Consider the following 6,853-nt stretch of genomic DNA (forward strand, 5'->3'; position numbering starts at 1 on the left):
ACCAGAATAAAGTCAATACTTATAATGTTTCCACCCCATTATCTCTTTAGTCATAATAAAGAGATATCCAATTATCTCTTCATTCATAATGAAGAGACATCCAATGATGGATACGATAATGGATTCATAATCTAATACATTTACGCTTTCATGGCCTTACTCTAATTCTTCCTCATTCTTGAGGAATCTATCCTTTAGTATTTCTTAAATACTTAAGGACTCACTTAACAGTTACCATGGTTCTGATCCTGGGCTTGCACTGATATCGTCTTGCATCGTTCTTGGTACAAGTCATATCAATGTTTTTCATACAATATGAAATACATAAATCACCTTTATGCGTGTACATAAAGGATTCTATTTACGCATTATTTCTTTGGGAGTCAAAGGGTACGTTCCCTTTGAGAAGAGCAACTTCCTAGTCTCACTAGAATTGTCATTCTGATTGAAGTTTATCATCTTATGAGAATCTTCCTAGCATCTTTTGTCTATCATTAAGGACTGATATAATCCAATTATATCCTGAAATCATTATAGATTTCCATCCCATGTATATAGACTATGTCTCCCATATACATTCTATCATTATAGAATGTTTAAAGTCATAACTTTAACAAAGAAGAATTCCTAAAGTTAATATATCATATATGTTCAAATTTAGGAATAAGATTAACTCCTACTAATCTTTTGTAAACCTAGTAAACAAAAGATTCATTTATTTCTTTATGAGAAATCAAACGATTTGATCCTTCTCTCATAAGACGCTTATAACTCCCACTAGCTTGCTAAGATTCATGATGGATGGATCTCTACAACTTACACGTCTTGTGATTCCTGGTCTTTAGACATATATTATCAAGACTATCTTGATAATGGTTTCAGAAACCCATATTATGTCCAAACATTGAATCACTTTAGTTGTAGCTAGCAATCTTTGAATTAATAGAAACCAAGACTACATCAAAGATGGTTTCTTCCAAGTCAGCCAATCTCGTTGATTGCAGTCACCTGAAGCTACCATTTAGCTATGAAGGTTTAATTATTTCAGGTCAAATGGTATTATACCATTTCCTTGAGTATATGTCGTATATACACTCAATGCAGTCATAAGGATTTTCATTCTTATTTCTTTTGAATTAAGAGGTGTAACTCTATGACATAGTCATAAAGTTCAAACCATTCAACTGAGACGGTTTATAAATCCTTCTCGACTACCTTGGAGCTTGTAGTGTAGGAACTAGGTTGTTATATTTGTTGATCATCATCTTGTCTCTCAAAGAACCCATTCTTTGAGTTCTATCCCTTGTTCATTTGCTCTATCTTAGGCAAATCCTAGTGTAGGATTACAATGAACGTGTATGACCCATGAGAACTAATACGTGCCTCAATGTGGGATGCCATGTATGACTTTTTTTGTCTATGCGCTAATTAAGTAGCGGCAAGTATGACACGCATTTGTGTGGACAAGAAATCATATAAATATCATTTTTGGAGGTGTTTATATATAAACTCATCAGTCCTCATGATAAAATGGTGTATGCTCGCTATTTACAAAGCGTTGATGCATAGTCTATCTGAGAAGTGGATGATTGTCCAAACCAAGCCATTTTGAAGTAATCATAAGTCATTGACTTAGAGCAGTAAAAGGATTTTTGATGTCCATAAAACATTATTTTGGTTCTTATATCATCATAGGGTTGACATAAGATCCTTCTTGGAAAAAATGATTGTTCAAGGTTCCAGTAATTCCAAGTTTGCTCATGGTTGAAATATTTTCTCAATAGAGCGATAAAAATTTACTTGCATTTACCTTATATGGAATTGAATGAACCCACCTACTTTTGAAAAACATAAGTTCTCCTTATGGAATTATTGGAGGTATTTTGCATTAACAAGAGAGATTTTATGTGAATCTGCTCTGATCTATGCAAAAGAAGTCCCTAAGTTGGAGGGAACCCAAATTTGTTCATGATTACTTGCAATTGTACCAAGTGAGGAGTCTTAAAGATGTAGCCCTACTAATAGTGCTGATATGTCACACTCCTAGGTATAAAAGCTATAAGAGACTCATTAGAATTAATGTTTTTTTTTCAGAGAACGTTATGATGCACATTTTTCTTTTGAGTGTCACCAAGCTAGAATCAGTTTCACTCATACAAAATGATTCGCCCTAGCGCTGAGGTAGTGAGAAGGATGTGACATATATGTCTGAAATGCATTTGAGTGTGAGACCATATATTATTATGATTTCACGTACAAAACATACGTCAGATATACATATATGTTGCCTTAGAACTGTCTAAGATGAGACCTAGCAAAGGTCGAACATGGAGATTTTTCCATTTGAAATCCATGTTAAAGCTTGTCAAGTTGGATGTGAGTAACTAGGTAGGCGCCGAAAGGGGTGACTAGGGTAGATGCTCAAGTTAGGCGTATGTGTAGCGCTTCGGCTAAAATTTGTATGGTGTTTGTCTATTGGACATATGACACACTAAAAAAATTGAGAATACACCATAGCATACATTTCATACTGTATGTGCTAGTTGCGGCCGACAATGGGAGTGATAAATTTATCCCTTCTTCAAGTCACTGTGTGAGCCACTAGATCTATGTGATCCTACCCTTATACCTTTTGAACTAAAGTCTATGTCAGAAAAAAGGAGATTTGATGATCACTAATTTAGCACGTTTATCTAAGACGGTCAAGTTAGTAACTGTCTCAAGAGGCTTGTCTAGGCATGCAGTTAACCCAAATTAGACTGACATAACTACACTATGTCATGTGATTCATTAGCTGGCCAGCTTATGTTTGATATTAGTTGTCAAATGTAAGACATGGATACATGATACTTATGGAACATGACATTTCTTTTCTATCTTAACAAGGAATAAAGAATGTCATGTTTGGTGTACATTCATTCTCGCAAGGTCACGCGTCCCATATCCTGTATGAGGAGGTAAACTATAATGGATGAGAATTAGATGAGCTAATTGATATGATACCAACACCTTATGTGGGTGAGTAGGAGATGTAGAATTTATACACCTAATATAGGGTGTGTTATCGATATGTGGCATTTGTCCCACATTGACCATTTCCCTTTTCTCACTTCCCTCCTAGCCACTATATAAAGAGGGCTTTGGGAAAGGAGAAAATACACCAACAAAAACAATTCTCTTAGGTCTAGAGAGGAGAAATAATGCTCTCCATTCTTAGTAATCTTTTTCTCTCTTAGTTTACCCTTTAGGGTATTACCTTGGCCCTAGGATTAAGAGGCTACTAAGAACTACGGTGGTTTGATCCCTATGCAATGGCACAATGTACGTAGGCAATCTAACAGGGCTAGATGCAATCGAATCCTCCCTTGGATGAAGTTTTCCTTCGTGGTTCATGCAATGGTTTGTAGGAACGAGACGACGATTCAGAGCTCGTTAATTCCGCAAGGTATGTCCTATATTGAATTCCTTATTTTATTGTAAAAATTCCCAACAATTTTGTTTAGAAACACAAAAGCAAAAGCAGCATCAATCAAATTCTCCTCCAAACTAGTATCCCTAAAATATTAGAGCACTGATCATACAAGGAGCAAACATCCATCCCATCATACATTGCAGAAAAGTCTTCCCTCTTCAACAAACCATTATGCAATATCGAACACGCATTGATATAAGCAATTTCCATCTTCATCTCCTCTTGTATTGGTTTGCTCAAAATACCCCAATTCTTTAGACTAACAATCGTTCGAAGTGCTGAAATACGCATCACATTGTGTGCTGCATTGAAATGCTCTTCATTTGAGCTCTTCAAAGCATGAATAAAAGGCACAATTAGCCAAGGAAGCAAAAGGTACCCTTCATCTCCAATCAAATACTAATTCACAGCCACCCCAGTGACAGAAACCGAAGGAGAATACAACAACCTTCCGACTTCAATATCTTGTACAAAGTCGACAACTTTAGTACTCTCCAATCGCCCTTATTGCCATCAAAACCGGCGAAATGTTGAGGATTTGTGATGAAGATTCCACTGTGATTTGGGCAGCAATGCTTTCTTCTGGCGCCCCACCATTCCTAACAATCTTGAACCTTGTGTAGCCAATCACACCATAACAATTGGGCAATCCAGTTCGGGTTTCGAAAGCCAGCTATATGGAATCAAGCTCATTTATGTTGGGAAATTCAATCTAGAACTGGAAATTGGTGCAAAGAACTCATCATAATTGTGATTTGGTAGAAACTAACACACAAATTAAACCCTTTATATTATGCAATCATAGTACGAGTAAGTCGGGGTCATTCTCTTCCGAGTATTAAAAGGGATGCTAATCAACACAAATTAAACTTAATCAACTGAAAACTAAGTTAAACTAACAACAAAACAATGACTGGGGCGATTTTGGACGAATTTATTTAAGAAAGAAGTAAATGGCAGCAAGTAAATTAAGTTGTGAATGAAATATGGATGAAAGGATAACTAAAGGATTCTTCTCCTCACATGAATCATATGCATACAAATCAATTTCTAGTTATTCTTCCTATAAACCATGAATGACAATGCCCCAAGTTAACTGTGTAAAACACTAATTAACTCTCAGATTTTCCTAAGTTCATTGAATTGGACTCAGTGATGCAACCAAATTATTATTCTCAAGTTCCCTAACTATGAAAAGCATGATAGAGATACATCACAAAGATCATTAAATTCTGTGAAAATCATAAGCATTGACAAAACATTCGTAACTATTAAAAGCATAATACTCTTGCTAAGAATTTACTTAACTTAATCATGACTAGTGAATTATACTGCTTACAAATATAAGTTCATAACGCTTAGGTAAAATTCCCTTATATTCTATCATCAAATCCCTGCATGCAAACTAGGTATGCATCCTTAATAAACATACAAGAATAAGTTTTCAATAAAGCGGATAAGTCAATCGTATTCATGTTTTATGAAACAATAACTGGATGTAATCGATTTATGTAAAACATATGATCATGATGACTGAAAAACAATCTAAAATAAATATTGAAACTTAAAACAAAGAGAGAAAGAACTCTGAAAATTCTAACAACTTCAATGGATGAATGGTAAGCACAACACACCCTTCAAACGTTGCAGTACAATTCATATATATATATATATATATATATATATATATACAGGGCATGACTGAATCCAAGGAGGAAAGGGATTAGGCCTTTTGAATTATTTTAGGACTCTAAGAAATAGGTGGAGAGTGTTGGAATGTGATTATGATTCTTCCTTGTAGCTGGAGATAAGATAGGATAAGATAATGTTTCTCTCCAACTAGGATTCCTCGTTCTTGTGTAATTCCTTACCTTCCAAGCCTCAACTTTAATTTCTCCAAATTTTAGCACATTTTAAGACCTTTTAAACACCAAAAACGTCCAGCCCATATACTATCCAATCCAAGTCCAAAACTACTCCAAATTGCTCTGTTTGACTATTTATTGTCATCTTTATCAACTAGACCTACAATAATACCAAAAATAACTTAAATCACTATAATAAATAGAAATTAACTAAGTAAATGTAAAGAAATAAGATAAAAAGTTGCATAAATATGCTCTTATCAAATTGCTTGGCGCAGAATCTCGCCAAGGACTCCGAAACTCGAACTGCTTCAAAATTTTGGAGCAACTTGATTCGGTGGACAGCCGAAACAGGCTGATTCTGAGATGGAGCTCGACAGAGAGATTGAGAGGCAACCCAATTGGGTCGCAACACTCGAGCAAAGCCATTCGAAGGTGGAAGAGGTCATTTTGTAGCAATTTTTGAACGAGTCGAGGCTTCGGGATGACCGAGTCGAACTGAGTCACCTTCGAGTTCTTGGACCCTGTCATGGTGGTCGGGTTTAGTAACCACATCATTTGGTTTAAAAAATTTAGTTTCCCTAGCAGTATTACCCTTAAAACAAGCGTAAACTCTTATTTGAAAGGGTAATGTTAGGAAGACTAAATTTTTAAACCAAATTTATAAACCAAATGATGTGTTGTAGATTATTGGATTATTAATAGAGTGTCGATTAACATGCTTGTTTCTTATTAGTAACACATCATTTGGTTTAATGAATTTGATCTCCCCAGCATTATCCTTTGCTATTTTGGAAACTTCTTTTGGGGCACGTGAGAGAGTTCCTTATTGGGAAATTTTGGGGTACATGTTAATATGTAAGATTTTGGGGTTGAACGGTAGTAAGATTTTAATGTATTTCGGATGTCACAGTGACATTTTTAGATCATAATCTGACTCTATATGTTTAAAATTCTTACATTAATATCGCCGTTTCATGTTAGTCTTCTTAAAGCCACGTGACATGAGAGAATTCTTTACTTGGAAATTTTTTATGGTTACCAAACTTGTACGATTGGGCGCTCGAAGAGGATAATGACTTGCATACACTCTTTAAGACATCATCATGTCTTGAACTAATAGCATTATGTCATATGTTTTAAATTTTATACACAGCATTACATAATTAGTTAGAACACCGTTATTTTGGCATCCCTATTTCAAGTAAGTTAGAGGCCAAGACAGAGAATTCTTTATTTGGAAATGTTAGGGCTTCAAGAGTCATTGTTACAAGTTTACTAGCCTTCCATTCTTTTCTTTTTCCAGTCTTTCTTTTGTTTTCTTGCCTTTTCCCTTCTCCTAAACTGAGAAAAGAAAAGTTAAAGGAAAATACAAGGGAATGTGAAAAGGATCATTTCTTGTTAGTTGTTTCATATGCTAAAAGGATAGGATGAATATGAAATATATATAATCAATTAATATTAGGATTTGTTTTACAAACCATTAGTAAGGTACACTCCAACTCTTTTTTGTTTT

At 35.0% G+C, this 6,853-nt stretch overlaps 1 pseudogene; it reads right to left on the reverse strand.

Moving 5' to 3' along the window:
• Positions 1-3,452: 3,452 nt before the first annotated feature.
• Positions 3,453-6,602, reverse strand: LOC137728154 (protein ALP1-like; annotated as a pseudogene).
• Positions 6,603-6,853: the final 251 nt, after the last annotated feature.

Source organism: Pyrus communis, chromosome 3, assembly GCF_963583255.1.
Source record: "Pyrus communis chromosome 3, drPyrComm1.1, whole genome shotgun sequence".
In the NCBI taxonomy this organism is placed as follows: domain Eukaryota; kingdom Viridiplantae; phylum Streptophyta; class Magnoliopsida; order Rosales; family Rosaceae; genus Pyrus; species Pyrus communis.